The sequence below is a fragment of the Miniopterus natalensis genome, chromosome 19 (assembly GCF_054644295.1).
Source record: "Miniopterus natalensis isolate mMinNat1 chromosome 19, mMinNat1.hap1, whole genome shotgun sequence".
Taxonomy (NCBI): Eukaryota; Metazoa; Chordata; class Mammalia; order Chiroptera; family Miniopteridae; genus Miniopterus; species Miniopterus natalensis.
Window position 1 is genome coordinate 12743670 of NC_142099.1, and position 17623 is coordinate 12761292.

At 41.9% G+C, this 17623-nt stretch overlaps 1 protein-coding gene across 2 annotated transcripts in view; it reads right to left on the reverse strand.

The window, feature by feature from the left end:
• Nucleotides 1–13613, reverse strand: part of GATAD2B (GATA zinc finger domain containing 2B) — a 66971-nt gene extending 53358 nt beyond the window's left edge. The window contains exon 1 of one of the 2 annotated variants that reach the window (XM_087827914.1): nt 13429–13613. The gene's annotated coding sequence lies outside the window, so the exon portion shown is untranslated. The remainder of the gene's footprint in view (nt 1–13428) is intronic. The other variant, XM_087827913.1, reaches the window with a different exon arrangement.
• Between the last annotated feature and the right edge of the window lie 4010 nt (nt 13614–17623).

Here is a 17623-nt window from a genome sequence, read left to right on the forward strand (position 1 = left end):
ATATATTAAAAAAAAAAAAAGTAATGAAAAACCCAGCCTAAAATTCATATGGCATCTCAGGGGATCCCAAATAGCCAACATAATCTTAAAAGAGAACAGTCAGAGGACTCACAATTCTTGATTTTCAAACTTACCAAAATGCTAATCAAAATGATATGGTAATGGCATAAAGACAGACATGTAGACCAATGAAACAAAATAGAGCACCCAGAAATAAACCCTTGCATATATGATCAAATGATTTTTGACAAGGGTACCAAGACCACTCAATGGAAAAAGAAATGTCTTCAATAAGTGGTGCTGGAAAAAAATGGATATCCACATACAAAAGAATGAAGTTGGACCCTTATCTTACACATCATATACAAAATTAACTCAAAATGGATCAAAGACCTAAAAGTAATAACTAAAACTATAAAAGCTTTATGATAATAGATTTGGCAGCAATTTATTGAATATGACACCAAAAACACAAGCAACAAAAGAAAACCTAAACTTGATCCAATCAAAATTAAAAACTTTTATGCATCAAAGAACACTGTCAACAGAGTAAAAAGTCAACCCTCAAAATGGGAGAAAACATTTGCAAATCCATATCTGATAAATGATTAATATCCAAACTATAGAAAGAACTCCTACCACTCAACAACAAAAACAACCCAATTAAAAAATGGGCAAGGACTTGAATAGACATTTCTCCAAAGAACATATATATACAAATGACCAAGTAGTATATGAAAAGATGCTCAACATCACTAATCATTAGAGAAATGCAAATAAAAACCACAATGAGACACCACTTCACATCAATTAGGATGGCTTTCATAAAAACAAAGAGAAAATAACCAGTGTTGGCAAGAATATAGAGAACTGGAATACTTGTACATTGCTGATGGGAATGTAAATCGTACAATCACTGTAGAAAACAGCATTTCAACGCCTCAAAAAATTAAACATAGAATCGACTTATGATCCAGCAATTCCAATTCTGGATATATACCTAAGTGAATTGAAAGCAGGGACTCAAAACAGGTACCTGTATGCTCATGTTCACAACAGCATTATTCACAATAGCCAAAAGGTAGACAACCCAGGTGTCCATCAAACTGATAAACAGATAAACAAAATATGGTATATACATAAAGTGGAATATTCTTCAGCCTTAAAAAGGAATGAAATTCTGACTTGTGCTACAACATGGATAAATCCTGAAGACATTATGCTAAGTAAAATGAGCCAGACACAAAAGGACAACTATCGTATGATTCCACTTACATGAGGTACCTAAAGTAGTCAAAGGTATAGAAACAGAAAGTAGAATGGTGGTTGCCAGGGGCTGGGGGGAGGGATAATGGGAAGTTATTTTTAATGGGTACAGTGCTTCAGACTAGAGAAGATGAAAAAGTTCTGGACATAAAAATGGTGATGATTACACAAAAAATATGCATGTACTTAATGCCAAGGAACTGTACACTTAAAAATGGTTAAAATGGGCCCTGGCTGGTGTGACTCTGTTGGAGCATCATCCTGTACACCTAAACATGGCGGGTTCAATTACTGGTCAGGGCATATACCCAGGTTGCGGGTTGGATCCCCAGGATGCATACAGGAGGCAATCGATAGATGTTTTTCTCTCTCTCTCCCTTCCTCTTTCTAAAACCAGTGAAAAACATCCTGAGGTGAGGATTAAAAAAGGTTAAAATGTTAAAAATAAGTTATGTACATTTTCCCACATACACAAAAACTACGTGCTAAATTTACCATTGTCTTTTATAAGAAAGTCTAACATTTACTGAATAGTTACTATCTGCCAGGCACAGAGAAGTAAAAGGTCTTACAAGTTAGTGGTGGAGAAATTTGAACCCAGGACCTTCTGACTGAAGAGCTATAGTTTTAATCTTTACAGTGACCAGAAGTTATTCTAGTTTAACCAAAAAAGGAAAGCTTTCAAATAATCAAGTGAAAAACATCCACTAAGAACAGTACCCATACTAAACTATTTTTCTCATATCCAGACACCAAAGTTCAATTTATACACAACATTGAGAGTGGTTGGTTCTGAGAGAGAGAGAGAGAGAGACAACAACTAAAACTTTTCAGAATAACCAGCAAAAGCCCTGGCCAATGTGGCTCAGTTGGTTGTTGGATGCTGTCTGGTGGACCAAAAGGTTGCTGGTTTGATTCTGTCAGGGTACATGCCCAGGTTGCAGGCTTGATCCCTGGTAGGGGGTGTGCAGGAGGCAGCTGATTCATGTTTCACTCTTACACTGATGTTTCTCTCTTTCCCCCTCTCCCTTCCTCTCTCTCTCTCTAAAAAAAAAAAAAATCAATAAAATTATATATTTTGAAAACCTTAAAAAAAAAAAAACCAGCAAAAACTAACGTGGCAGTCTAGACAGCACATGGAAGATGTGCTAAACAGCCCCATTAACAACAAAATTAAAATGCTAATTTCCAAAGGTTTCTTTAGTTAATTCATAAAACTATAGAACAATGAGTAAAAATCTCACTGCCCTCTAACAACTCTCTGCACTATAACAGTTGTTTCACGCCCTCAAAACAACTAAATCCAGAAGACAGCACAAAAGTCACACATAACTACAGACACTTTTATGGGTTTTTTTTGGTACAACTTTATCATATTGTATTTTGTCTCTGTGAATATTATCAGGTAATCAGCCAGCTAGAATAGAAGGTTTAATTTGGAAATGAAGACTGCCCAGATTCTATCCTTGGCTATACCCTTTTGTGACACCTATTACTCTGTATTTGTCAAAATTGGGAAGCTACAATACAATACTAGATAGACATCAAGGCCTTGGTAATACAAAGTCATGCAACAATCAAAAAAATTCCTAACAGATAGAGAGTGTGTGTGTGTGTGTGTGTGTGTGTGTGTGTGTGTGTGTGTGTGTGTGTATCTAGTAATCATTAGATCTCAAAGAAATTTTTTCACCATTATTTAGGCTAAAAATGTCTTACTCCTTTGAATTCTTAAGGTTTCTTAAAGATGCAAAATACACCTATTAAAGATTCTTTTCCAGTCACCCACATTCCCTGAAAGCCTTCAGGTTCAATATTAATGCATTATACAGAATTCAACTGGAAAATAGATCTCCAAGCAGAAAGTGAAGAATTAAAAATGCAGGCTAATGAAAACGTAGGATTGGATCTTAGTTCAATTAGAGACCCATTTTCTAGTTTCCATTTATTTGGCAGAAGATATCTGGATTTAAAATACTCTAAAAAAGCAAAACTTTCAAATTCACAATGCACTCAGCTGAAGAACTAAGCATTCTTTACTACCTGAATTACAAAATGAGAATGGCATCAGAGTAACATCAGTTTATTCATAGACACTTACTATAAGCCAAACTTTAGTACATAGGACGAGTGTGATGCTATTCACATCAAATTTCCACACAACTTAATCTAGACTCTTCTAGCCAACCTGTCCTGGCTAACAGCAATACACATGACCAATTGCTAGCAACACGATCTAACAAAAGAGGTATTAAGGAGTGATTAGAAAACTGCCCCTCCTTCCAAAAAATGTTATCCTATTGGAGCCCTGGCTAGTGTGGCTCAGCTGGTTGGAGCGTCGTCCCATAAACCAAAAGGCCGTGAGTTTGATTCCAGGTTAGGGCCCATACTTAGGATGCACTGCAGATAAGCAACCAATTGATGTTTCCTTCTCACATTGCCTGTATCGATGTTTCTCTCCCCCTCCCCTTCCTCTCTCTCTAAAAATCAATTTAAAAACATTATCCTATTGGGGAAATATTTTTCACTAGTAGCTCAAACTATAAAATTTGGAATTCAGGGGTGAACACCATTCAGGTAGCTTTTATGCATTTAAATGACAGAGAACAAATTCCCAAAGTTCTGTTTTAATTTAAAGGCCAATATACCACCTTTAAAAAGGTGAAAAATTAAAGGTACTGACCTCTCCCCTGATCCCCAGGTCTGTCTGCATGTCTCACAGAAGAGAAAAAATGATGGGCTTTACAGATTTCTTACTGTGATATGACCATCTTTACAGAAAGAAAGGGTTTCTTGCTCTTGGCTCAAGGGTTTCTGCTCACTCACAAAGTTGAAACCTTACTCTCCTGCTTCTAACATGTCAGATGAAAGAAGGTGGAGGCAGCAGCTCAGTTACAGTTATCCACCTGGGAACTCAATGAAGGCAGGGCCAAGTTAAATGAGCTGTGCCACTTGCCTTAGAAGATTCATGGGGGGAATGCAGCCTCCACACCAATGAAGTCTCTAAAAAATATCTGGCCTAATGCCACCCCCATTCTACTTCTCTGGAAAACCAGCACACAAAAGCAAGTCAATTCCCTCATTCCAAAGTTGCAATTCTTTAAAAACAATTCAACCCAAAGAGAACTACAGGGAAGCAGAATAGCAAAGTGCAGTATGTTCAAAGCATTCAGTGAGATCACTAGTACTCTAAGATGCTCTTTCATGGTCAAATAATTTTGAGAAGCTCTGCATCCTTTAGCCTTTCTTTTACCACTCCCAATGCATAATGCAAGGATATGGGAAGTCAAGCAATAAAGAAATCTGAGCCCTGGCCTATAGCTCAGTTGGTTAGTGTGTCGTCTTGATATGCCAAGGTTGTGGGTTTGATCTCTAGTCAGGGCACATATAAGAATCAACCAACGAATAAATGCATAAATAAGTGGAACAAAAAAAATTGATGTTTCTTTCTCCCTTCCTCTAGAAAAACAAAGAAAAGAAATCTGCCTTGCCCTGACCAGTGTTGAGCGCTGTCCCAGGCACCAAGAGGCTGCCAATTTGATTCCCAGTCAGGGCAAATGCCTGGGGGCGTGCAGGAGGGAGCAGATAGATGTTTCTCTCTTATTAATGTGTCTCTCTCTCCCCCCTCCCTTCCTCTGTTTCTCTAAAATCAATAAAAACATATTTAAGCCCTGGCTGGTGTTGCTCAGTTATTAAAGCATGGTCCCCCACACACAAGGGTCATGGGTTTGATTCCTGGTCAAGGGCACATACCTGGGTTGCAGGTTTGATCCCCTGCCCTGGTCAGGGCACATTGGAAAGCAACCAATTGATGTCTCTCACATCAATGCTTCTCTCTCTGTTTCCCTCCCTTCCTAAAAATCAATGGAAAAAATATCCTTGGGTGAGGAGTAACCAAAAAACAAAAACATATTTAAAATAAAAAAAGGAAATCTGCCTCAATTTAACCCAGAGTTTTTCAAACCCTATTTGATCACATAACTTTTTTTTACATAAAACCTATTAATACTGAGAACTATCATAGGTTTTGTTTTTTTAAAAGGCAAAACAAAACTCTATATAAGAAATGACAGGAGTATGGTAAGATCACAACTTTCAGAGTCAGAGCTGTTCAAATATTAGATTCTCCACTTTTATTAATTTGTGAGATTCTAGCAAAATGACAACTTCCCCGCATTGAGTTTTCTCATCTGTAAAAAGATCTCCCTCACAGAGTTACTGTAAGAATAGTAAAAAGTCTTACACACAAAAAGTGAACAAATGAGCTTACATTTACAAAATTCCTTTTAAGTTCTAAAAGTTGCAAAAATGTAAATTTCTTTTAAATCTGAGAAAAAAATATAGAATTCATGACCAAGAGACTCCATGAAAAGTCCAACTTCTCAGGACTTTGCAACCTTTTTATCCAATGGGATATTGGGAAAGCCTTTAAATGTGCCACACTTAAGATGATATACAGGAGTACACTACACCTACTAATGAAAATGAATATGAAGAGGCCCTGGCTGAGTAGCTCAGCTGGTTAAGAGTGTCATCCCGATATGCCAAGGTTTCCAGTTCAATCCCCGGTCAGCACATACAAGGAGCAACCAATGAATGCATAAATAAGTGGAACAAATCGATGTTTCTCTCTATCAAATCAATAATAATTTAAGAAAAAGAAAGAAAATGAACATGAGAACATGTAGAAGAATATTTATCACTTCAATGATAAAAGGGCCTCATTATCGATATGAGAAAAAAATGAGTTGTAAGGAAAGCTCAGCTTGTATCAGCTTGTAATAACTAACAATTGTACAGTGCTTTACAATTTATAAAGCACCTTTATATGTATAATCTCCTCTGACTGACAGACAAACCTAGTGAAATAGATAAAGCAGCTATTGATCTTCATTTCTAATCTGAGGAAACCACAGCCTTGGAGACTTCAAATGACTTGACCAATGTCACAGAGATGATAAATGGTAGAACTAAAACTCCAACTTTGTTCTTCTGCCTCCAGAACATAACAAAAGGACCATCTTCTAAATGTATGCAGCATTTTTTCAACCCATAGGATTATTCATATTTTAAAATATCTTTTAGGTGACAGGCACCATGCTAGGCACTGGAGACACAATAGTAAAATAAAACATGGTATCATCTTCTTTCAGGATGTTCATAGACCACTGAGGGGAGACAAACAATATTTATAAATTAGAGTGCGATCAAAGAAGAAAGCATTTCTAAGTCTCTTTGGGCATGTCAGGGAAGGCTTCCCAGAGAAAGCAGCATTTGAAATGAAATTCAGAAGCTAATATGGGAACTAAAAGAACTGTTATTTGCTCACATATAAACTACAAGGAAGAAAAGGAAGACTAAGGCAAAGGCCAAAATTATAAAGGGCCTTGAATACTATGTAAGGAAACTATTGAATACTTTTGAGAAGGGGAAGTAGAAGAATCAGATCTATGTTAGAACATTTTGAAGACAATATGACTAAGAGTTTAAAAGGGAACAAGAGCCTGGCGGGGCGGGGCTCAGCGGTTGAGCATCGACCTAAGATCCAGGAGATCGAGGTTCAATTCCCCGTCGGGGCACATGCCCAGGTTGCAGGCTCAATCCCCAGTCCAGGGCGTGCAGGAGGCAGTCCATCAATGACTCTCTCACCATTGATGTTTCTCTCTCTCTCCCTCTCCCTTCCTCTCTCTGAAATCATTAAAGATATATTTTCAAAAAAATTAATTAATTAAAGGGAACAAGAATGCCCTGGCCAGGTGACTCAGTTGGTTGGAGCATCATCCAGATGCTCAAAAGGTTGTGGGTTCGATTCCTGGTAAGGACACATACCTAGGTTGCGGGTTCAATCAATCCCTGGTCAGGGTGCATATGGGAGGCAACCAATCAATGTTCCTCTCTCTTTATGAAATCAATAAAAATATACCCTCAGATGGGGATTAAGAAAAAATTAAAAATAAAATAAAAGGGCCCGGCCAGGTGTGTCTCAGCAGTTGAGCATCGACCTAGGATCCAGGAGATCACGATTTGATTCCCCATCAGCGCACGTGCCCGGGTTTCAGGCTCGATCCCCAGAGGGGGGCCTGCAGGAGGAAGCCAATCAATGACTCTCTCACATCATTGATGTTTCTATCTCTCCCTCTCCCTTCCTCTCTCTGAAATCAATCAAGATAAATTTTAAAAAATAAATAAATAAAAGGGAACATGACTGCCCGACCAGTGTGGCTCAGTTGGTTGGACATCCTCTCGTGAACCAGGAGACAGAGGTTTGATTCCCAATCAGGGTACAAGCTCCAGTTGAGGACTCGGAACCCCAGTTGGGGGAGTGCAAGAGGCAGCCAGTCGATGTTTCTCTCTCATCGATGTTTTTCTCTCTCTATCGGTCTACCATCCTTTCTCTAAAGTCAAGAAAAAATATATTTTTTAAAAAGGAACAAGACTAAAAAGCAGAGAGAACTGTAAGAGGTTACGGCAACATTCCGAATTAAGTGTTGTGGGCTTCAATTAGAAGACCAGCAATTGAAATACAGGAAATGGTAGAGATTCAGAAATATTTAAAAAGTAATGGATAAGAAAGAGAGAACTGACAACAATGCTCACATTTTTGGCTTAGGTGACTCAATGAATCACAGAAGGGGAACTGATGATAAATATGTTGAGTTTGAGGTATCAATGGAATAGAGGTAGGCATGTCCAGCACACTATAGACAATTGGAAACACAGGACTAGAGTTGAGAAGAGATGTGATAGTATTTATATATGTGAAGACTTTTTTCAGTAACCAAGTATTATTTACCATTTCAATGGGAAGGCAATTATTTTATAATCATTATTTGTACAATGTTTCAAAGTTCACAAAATGTTTTAAGATCTCATATTATACTTATCACACTTCATACTTTCATTATAAACAAACATGAGGTTAGGAAAAGTTATTATTCCTACTTGATCAACAAATATTTGAGCATTAACTGTATGTCAGGTACTGTAGTAGGCATTAAACAAAATACAAAATAAAGCCATACCTTCATAGATCTTATACAATAGGAGGGAACCGAAAAGCAATAAATGTAACATATAAGTACATTATAAAGTTTCAAGTGCTATGAAAACAGAGTAAAGAAGGATTAGGAATGAGAGGTGGTAGTTGAAGGTATAATTTTAAATAGGGGTATAATTTTAAAAAGGTGACATTTAAGCTAAGACTTGAAGGAAATTAGAAAATTCATTTGTGTTATCTCTGTGCGGAAAACTCGCTATTTCCCACTGGAGGGAATAGCTAGGGCAAAGGTCCTAAGATAAAAAATGTGACTGAGCCTGCCAGGCGTGGCTTGGCTGTTGAGCATCGACCTAAGAACCAGGAGATCACGGTTTGATTCCTGGTCAGGGCACATGCCACGGTTGCGGGCTCAGTCCCCAGCTGGGGCATGCAGGAGGCAGCCAATCAATGACAACTCTCTCACCAATGATGTTCCAACTCTCTCTCCCCCTCTCCCTTCCTCTCTCTGAAATCAATAAAGATATACTTGGGGGGGGAAATGTGGCTGAGCCCTGGCCAGTGTGGTAGGGCTCAGTTGGTTGGAGCATTGTCCAGTGCATGGAAGGATTTTGGGTCCGCTTCCTAGTTAGGGCACATACCCAGGTTGGGGGTACAATCCCCAGTCAGGGCAGGTAAGGGAAGCAATCAAGTGATGTTTCTCTCTCTCCCTCTCCCTTCCTATCTCTAAAAAAAAAAATCAATTAAAAACACATCCTCAGGTAAGGATTAAAAAAAGGAGTGTGGCTAATATACAGGGGTGGGCGAAGTAGATTTATAATTATAATACAAATAAATAATACAATAATTAATAAGTAATATAAGAATAAACTGTTTCACATACTCACAACTGTAAACCTACTTTTGCCCATCCCTGTATTTAAGGAACAAGTCAATGTGGCTGGAGTGCAGAGAGCAGAGGGAGAATGATAGGTAATCAAAAGAGAAGAGGGGTGGGGAGGGCAGGCAGATCACATAAGGCCACTATAAGGACTGACTTTTACTCTGAGAGAAATGAGAATTCAAAAATTACAAGCCTTACTCAAAGTCATATAGTTAATAAATGGCAAAGCAGCTAGGATTTCAACCAGGATTTCTAGACTCTTATACCTGTGTTCTACTATTCCAATTTGCCACTTATTAGCTGACAACCTCCCTCCCAGGAAATGTAAATTTAAAAACTCTCAAAAAGCTAACTTTATAAATACCTTTAAGGTAAGAGATGCACAAGCTCTCCAGTTAATATTTCTAATCCCTCACAACCATAATGGGAATCCTAATGTCTAATCTAAATCCTACTAACATTGCAGTCTATATTTTAGGATATTACAAATCCCACCTTCCCCCCAAATGAGACAAAATCAAGAATGCTTTGATCACAAGGCTTAAAGCATGACTTTCAGGTTCAAGTAACAGTAACCTGAATTATTTTAAAAATGTATACTAGCCAGATGTGAAAAGCAACCAGGGAATGGCTCAGGAAGTATTGTCATTTCCCTTAATAGTTCACTGGTATGTATTAACAACAATTATTTTGTCAAAGAAGCTTTTGCAATTACTCATGACTCTTTGAGGTCTGGGATTTAACCACTTCATACCTCAAAAGTAACAAAATATATGCTCTTATTCATCTGTTGCTGTTGGTACTATAACCCAAAACTCTTGATAGTTTGACAGTTGATGGCAACTTAAAGCAATGGCAAAAATTAGAGGATTTTGAAAGAGACACCATCTAAGAAGTATATGAGACAGGTTAAGCCTTTAATGGTCCTGGGTCAGTCCTTTCCTACTGGATGAACTCAAACTGCATAGGAATATTTCACATATCCATAAGAGAGAAGGTAAAAGATGGAATATGAGGAGGGAGCATTTCAAATCAGATCTATTCAGAAGTTTTCATCATTATACAAATAGAGGAGCCTCTCTGCTTCATGGACCCCGGAGCCACCAAAATCCCCAACAAGTAACCTATAGAAAAAGCATCACAGTACTAAGAATAAACCAAATAGTATGGCTAACAGAAGCTTTCCCCCCCAAAGCCAGTCCTTTTCAACAGAAATTGAACTTCCTTATGTGTTATCTTTTCCCATGCTTAGCCAATGCAGGGGAACTGCAACTTTGTGTGGCAATGTCTGATAGGTTGCATTTTCTTCTGAGCAAGAGGTGGACAGCTTTATGCCAGGACTAGATTTATAGTCAATCTGGGTGTGTGCCTTTTTTCTTTCTTCCCCTCCAAACTGCCTCAGAAAATGCGTGACTATCGTGCCTTGATATGTAATGATGCAGGGCTTTAAGTACTGCAAAGGATGTGGAAAAGAAAGTCCCTCTGTCCCAGTGATGGTTCAAATCTTACGATTTCTATAGCACCTGTTTTAATCAACCAAAGCTGGTTTGGTTTTTCTCAATGAGCCAAACAACATGAGCATTCTGAGCTGAATGCAGAGGGTCTGCTTGTCAGCATGACTCCCAGTGGGGTGGTATGCACCCAAGTCTAGAAACCAGGACAGCACAGTACTGTTCCCCTACACATGAAACTCCAGTTTGGTGGGTGTGGGACGTAAAGTAGAAAAAAAACAGTAAATTGAAACGAGAGGCCTGGTTTCCATACAAGACACTGCTTAAGGTTGGTATGAATCTGGAGGTCCCAGAAAAGGATTAGGATGCTATTATTGACACACTGACCCTTCTTTCATACTGCTGTTCTCTAACCACCAAAATCCAACCTGGTGGCCAGGCCCAGCTAGAAGGGTGAAAAAAGGTGTGAGGTGGGGGTGGGACATGGGGTCCGGACGGGAACATTTGTCCCCCAAAAGGGAGAGGGCAATACAGAGGTTTTTGAATGTACTTTAACACTGTGAAGTTCAGAACAAATTTCTCACATCTCCCTCCCCCACCTCCCTGTGGCCTTATGCTGTTAAACACAGCAATAAAAGTTACTGCCAGAACTTAGATGTGAAGTGCTGATCAGGGAACCTGGTTAACATTGTTCCTAGATAAGTATTTGAATACTATTCAGACCCTATTCTGACTGCCTCTAAACAGGAAGTTAACAGACATCACACACAGGGGAAGCAAACCACAGTGTCATAAAACAAAGATGGATGCTGCTGTCAGCTACAAATCACTCTCACCTCATGGAAAGTGTTCTTAAGTAAGGAACAGGCAGAACAAAAGTCCATAAGCTTCACCTCTTCTCAAACTGGGTCACTCAGCCCACAGGTCCAGCCTTCTGATTCCTGCTGATTAATACTTATTTTCTTCATTCTTTACTGTGATGACCATCACTGTCACTAGACTAAAACCTATATTCCTCTAAAAACGGAAGACAGCACTACCAGATTAGTACTGCCATTACCTCATTATTCATACAACCTATCTGCTCAAGAAGCCCAAGGAAAAACTATCCTTAACCTAGCCCATCCCAAAACAGTCAGAGGTTGGATATCAGTCACAAAAAAAGCAGCAGCATTTCCAACAGGTGTGAGCCTTCCCTGAAAATATACTGAGCTCCTCCTTAGTAACACCTTTAGCAGCTCCAGAAGTAGCCTCCTTCCCAATCAAGTACCAACAGAAATGCTACTCTAGGACAATACTCTTATCAAGACTGCTCCAGCACCAAAAACATGAATCCAAGAGGTTATCAGACTTTCAGGAAGAGTCGGTGTATCAAAGAAAAAGCAATAAAGTTACCACTAAACTCAGAAATAGGTTAATCTCTGACATATAGACAACATATAGACACCATGTTGCTGCCAGAAAACAATCAGAAGTCATCTGCACTGAAAGGGGGGTTGGACAGCTGGAGGAACATTTCTTTTACTTTTGTATCACATATATGCAGTCTATTCAAAAAATAAATTTTTAGAGAGAAACGTCAAAACCTCAAAAACATCAGTTCTTCTCCAACACCGATCTGCTAAACCTGCTTTTACTCCAGCTGCTGCCCAGTACAATTATCTCTGTTGCAGTCTGCTCTTTTGCTTTGCTAAAATTTATTAAGTATCTCCCAGCTCTGTTTCACACAAAAGGCCTTCAAATAATCATTGATCAGAAATGAGAAAACTGGTTCTTGGGAGGCTACCTGATTCTCCAGATGACAGGGCAGAAAAGGTTGGTAGTTAGCCACCTACCTACCCACCACAGTGCCTCCATCTCCAGCTTAGTGAGCTAACATCTTGTGTTTGGAGGGAAGTTAATGCTGAGAAAGAGTGCAAAGAGGCTACCATACCTTTATGAGGAAAGAAAGGTCCCGGGCCAGCGAATGGCACCCAAACCTCTGCACTTACAGGAATGGCTAGCTCCTTAGCGTAACTGAAGCAAAAAGTACTCTTAAGTCCCGGAATGGTTAGGGAAGGGTAAGTTCTGGTTCCATAGACCCTCAGGCACTGAACTGGGATACAGATCCGATGTGCCCCAGAAGCCTAGCTGAGGAAAGGGGTGGTTTAGTCCCTATAGAAAATAAGTATCCAACACAGACTGAGACAATTCCTTTTTCCTAAGAGAGGGCGAGGGAACCGTGGACGACGAAATAAAGGGGTCGGGTTTTGCGCTCCTAATTCCTTTACCTAAATAAAGATAATTATCTCGTGCTTCCTTTACCCTTCAGGATCCCCCATTCGTCCCAACCGCCGCCACACATCACACTGAAAGCAGGGAGCGGCCCCCGCACCCTGAGGGCACCCCTGGGGGTGGAGAGTTAAAGGGGGGCGCGTAGAGAGGAAAGGAGGGGAGCATGGCGGGCATGAGGCAGTGAGTGAAAGCGGGGATGGCGGGGGAAACGGGGCGCGAGGGAGGGGAGAAAGAGTAAAAGGAGAAGGAATGAAGGGACACGAGCTGGGGGCGCGCGAGGCCGAAGTGAAAGACCGGGGCGCGCGCACGGAGCGGGGGGAGGGGATGAGGTGAAGGGGGAGCGCGATGCGGGGGCGCGCGGTGCCGGGGTGGGGGGAGGGGGACGCAAGGCGGGGGCGCGCGGGCGGGCGTCGGCTCGCGGGCGCTTCCCCTCCCCCGCCCCTCCACCTTTCCCTTCCCCCACCTCCGTCACCACCGCCTCCTCCCAGCCTCCCTCCCTTCCTAGCTCCTCACCGCCCCCGGGCGGGCAGGCGGCCAGGCTGGCCTAGGCCAGAGCTCCTCACCTGGCGGTGGCGGTGTAACTCCCGGCTAGCTAGCCTCTTCAGGCGGCAGCGGAGGCGTCGAAAAAGGAAGAGGCGACGGCACAGTGGATTCCGGACCCCGCTGACCGGACCAGGGATGGGGGTGGGAGAGGGGGGCGGGCCGGACCGGGACGGGCGGGCGGAGCAGACACTGCGGTACAGACGGGGGCAGCGGCGGCGGCGGCGGCTGCACCGGCGGCGGCACCACACAAACAAGGACGCTGATTGGGCAGCTGCCAAGCGCCTCGGCTCCGCCTTCTCCACACGCCACGACGCCCATTGGGCGACCTAAGCCGGCCTCCCCGCCCTCTTCTTCTAGGCCATACCAATAGAAGTTGGGATGCCGAGACTACACCCCACCCTTGAAGAGTGAGTGGCTGGGGAAGAGATGATTGGCGTACCTGAGACCCAATAGTAAACGGAGGAGGGGGATGGTCTAGCGGGGGCGCGTTAATGGGTACCTCGGCCAGTCCCAGACACATCCGGGTCTTCAGCAGTCCATTAAGTGTCGGGGGTTAAAAAATCGCTTCAGGCTGCAACTTTACCTTGGAGACGTTTTGGTCCCCAGGCAGCCGCCGTACCCTAGAATCCCAAAACCGGGATTCCCCTTTGGCCAGCTCTCGTTCTTCCAATTCTAAAGATGGAAAGTGGTGAACGGCGCTCGGCTCTGCGTTAGGTGGTGTTTCATCCTGACAAAATCCAGGAATTTCACGATAGATAGAAGTATCTTTAGGCACTTGGGCCTTGCTGTCTATTTGGGGCGTGGCCTGTCTCCGTCTGCCAAAGGCCTTGAGCTTCCTGGTCTTCATGTACCCTAGCACGGTCCTGTCGTGACTAAACCACAGCAGCAGAAAAAAGGCAGCTAGCCAAATTGCTGAGAAATTACAGTGTGCAAAGCCCTCCTAGTTCCTTCTCTCGGGATCTTGTCTGGTTAGGTTCACAGTGAAGGAAAGAGCCTCCTACCCCACTCCACCTGATCAACTCAAGGCCCAACTCTTCTTGCACGCCTCCCTACTTCCCGGGAGCTGTTAGGCCCACCTAAGCTTTCTTAACATTTCTTGAGCACCTCGCAGATAAGGAACAAGTGTCGAGGGAATTATAATAGCTAATGTTTTGGGAAAGAGGCTGTGCCAGGCACTGTGCTATTATACATGCGTTATTCTTTTAAGAGCTTCACATGGATTACCTTACTCCTCATAACTGTCGAGTAATTGTTATCATTTTACAGATGAGGAAAAATGAGGTACAGATCAAATGGCTTACCCAAAGTTACACATGCTAAGTGGCAGAGCTGAAATTCTAATTCAGATAGCTCAAGAAACAGGCTCAGAGAGGTTAAGTAACTTGCAAAGGTCAGACATCTGATTAGTGACTAAACAGTGGTTTGAACCCAGAAACAACTGATTCAAGAAGCACTAGAACATGTTTTTCAAATTATTTAGAAGTCATGCTCTGCAATGGAAATTAAACTAATGAAGGACATGGCCACACACTAATGAAGGATCCTGAACACACACACACACACACACACACACGCAGAGGCATGTCCCAATTCTTATTTTAAGTGGGTAAAAAATCTTGTTTCATTCTAGTATAGTGTCCAAGAACATGGTCTCTGGAGTCAGACTACCTGGGTTTGCATCTTTGCTCTATCTCTTACCAGTTGTGTGATTTGGGTGCAAGGTACTTAATCTCCATTCTCTATGCCTTAATTTCCCTGTCTGTAAAATGGGAATGACCGATAACAGTACCTAGCTCATAGGGTAATTGTGAGGATTATAAAATAGTCCATTTAAAATGCTCAGGATGGCCCAGCTGGCGTGGCTTAGCGGTTGAGCATTGACCTATGATCCAGGAGATTGCAGTTTGATTCCCGGTCAGGGCATGGGCTCAGTCCCCAGTAGGAGCCATGCAGGAGGCAGCTGATCAATGACTCTGTCATCACTGATATTTCTATCTCTCTCCCTCTCCCTTCCTCTCTCTGAAATCAATAAAACATGTTTTTTTAAAAAAAGAAAGAAAATGCTCAGGACAGTGCTAAGGCTACATTAAGTACTCAATAAATAATAAATAGTAACCTATGGGTTTTCCTCACTTTTCCAACAATTTCACCCTCTTAGTTCAAAATTCAGCTTCAGTTGGTATTCTACCAATAGTAGTTGTACTGAACTGAAAATTATTTCTCTAACAACCCCTTAATTTCAGTGCTTTCATTGACTATTATTTAATACACATGATAGAGGACCTATTATGTCATCAGGCACTCTTCTATGTTCTGGGGCTGTAACAGTAAATGAGACAGTCATTGCCCTCATGGAGGGTACAGTCCTTTTTCCCTAACTTGCTGCTTTACCCATGATCAGTCCAATGTGTTCTCTGCTATCTGAAGGGCCGTTCTTTAAGGGCTGTGAGGAGACATAAGAAATGTGTTGGTGGATACCAGCCCAAAGAAGATACTAATGAGGCCTGAGAAAATACCTTCTAACAAAATTAAAATCAGGCCATGAAGGGGGACTTTTAATCTGGAATAATCAAGTTCCAAGGAAGACGAGTGAGGCCACTGCTGTAGTGGACATGACCTTTGCTCTATGCAGACGCTTCATTTTCTTTTTGAAGCTAACATTTTTTACATGTTAGTATTTTATATGGATTTCATAATTAATCTTTAAACAACCTCTCCAATTTGCAGATGAGGAAAAACTGAGGCATAAGTAACTTGTCAGATGTAATACAATTATTAAGTGGCAGAGACAAGATTTACCTAAAATTTTTCATACTCAAGCCTATACATTTTAAAGTCTGGGAAGAGAAGCTGGGACAGGTAATATGTTCATATCCTTCCCTTCATACAGCTCCCTAAGCCACAGGACAGAGAGATATCAGATGCCATAGTGAGTACTTTATTAATTGAATTCTCAGATATTCTTGTCGTTAAAGAATTCTGTGGTTCTGCACACCTGACTGTAGACCTCTAGAAGGAAGCCCCAAAATGAGAAACATAAGCTGGGGGCAGGGTTGATTACCATTATTGTTTGTGAACCAAGAGGCCCTCTAGACCAGTAAGATTGTATGGTATGGTCTATTAAGGTAGGGACTGAGCCCTAAAAATCTCTCCAATGTCAGATGGTTTAGCATATTGCTAGGTACATTACACTCAATAGAAACTTATGATTTCAGGAAAGCAGTGGCTCCCTTGCAGAAGGTTCTTGAGAATGATACAGGGAGAGGTTGATGCTGGGAATGAGGTCTGATCAGAACCTGGGGTGACATGAGGATTCCCTCTGAAGAAGGCATCTCCTGGTTCCTGGCAAAACAGATGGCATTTCCTAAGCCCCTGCTTTCCTCCTGTGCAGCTTCTTTACCATGCTGAAGACAAGATGGTGAAGGGTCCTCTGGCTTGAAGGTCCCAGAATTCAGTAGTACTTTTCATCCATTGATCTCACGCCCAGGAATGTGCGCTAAACGCTTATGTAAGTTATTTCCTCCATTGACACTCCCACCCTCCTTCCCCAAGGCATTTATGTTTTGTTGGCTAATTCCCTTTGGTAATTGGTTTTGAAGCTCTATTAGGAGTTGTTTCTGTATCTGTTTCATTATACAGGAAAGAAAGGGAGAACTCTGAGTAGGCCAAAGGGATTAGAAAAATGATGCCTGTCTCCCTGATGCACACATGCAGTAAACCCCTTAAATCTTGCCCTATTTTCCTGGCACTGTCCCCATGCTGAGACCCTGGTTGGAAAAGTACCTCCTCCAGCTAGAGCAACCAAGGAGGCCTAGGATGACTGCCAGGGCTCCTAGGATGCATGAGGGCCACCAACACCAACTATTGGGGAGAGTGTTGTCATCCCTATGAAGGTACTGGAGTTGGGAGAGGAGAGCTGGGGGAGAGGAAAGAAGGCAGAGATGAGCTCAGGGTCCCCAGAGAATGGAGCCTTTGTATGGGTGGACAGATGAGGGACAAGGGGGTGATTGTGTGGGAGGGCCGGAAGTGCCACACAGACTGGCACCACCAAAGCCAGCACCAGATTCACCCCTCTCCTGCTCTGAGAACTCCCTGTGCCTCAAGGGACCAGTAGCAGACCTGGTCAGGGAAAGCAAGGTATACCTGAAGCCTGCAAGGGGTGGAAAGGTGGAAGGGAAGATGTGCAGCCAAGGGAAAAGGAAACAGGAGGCAGAA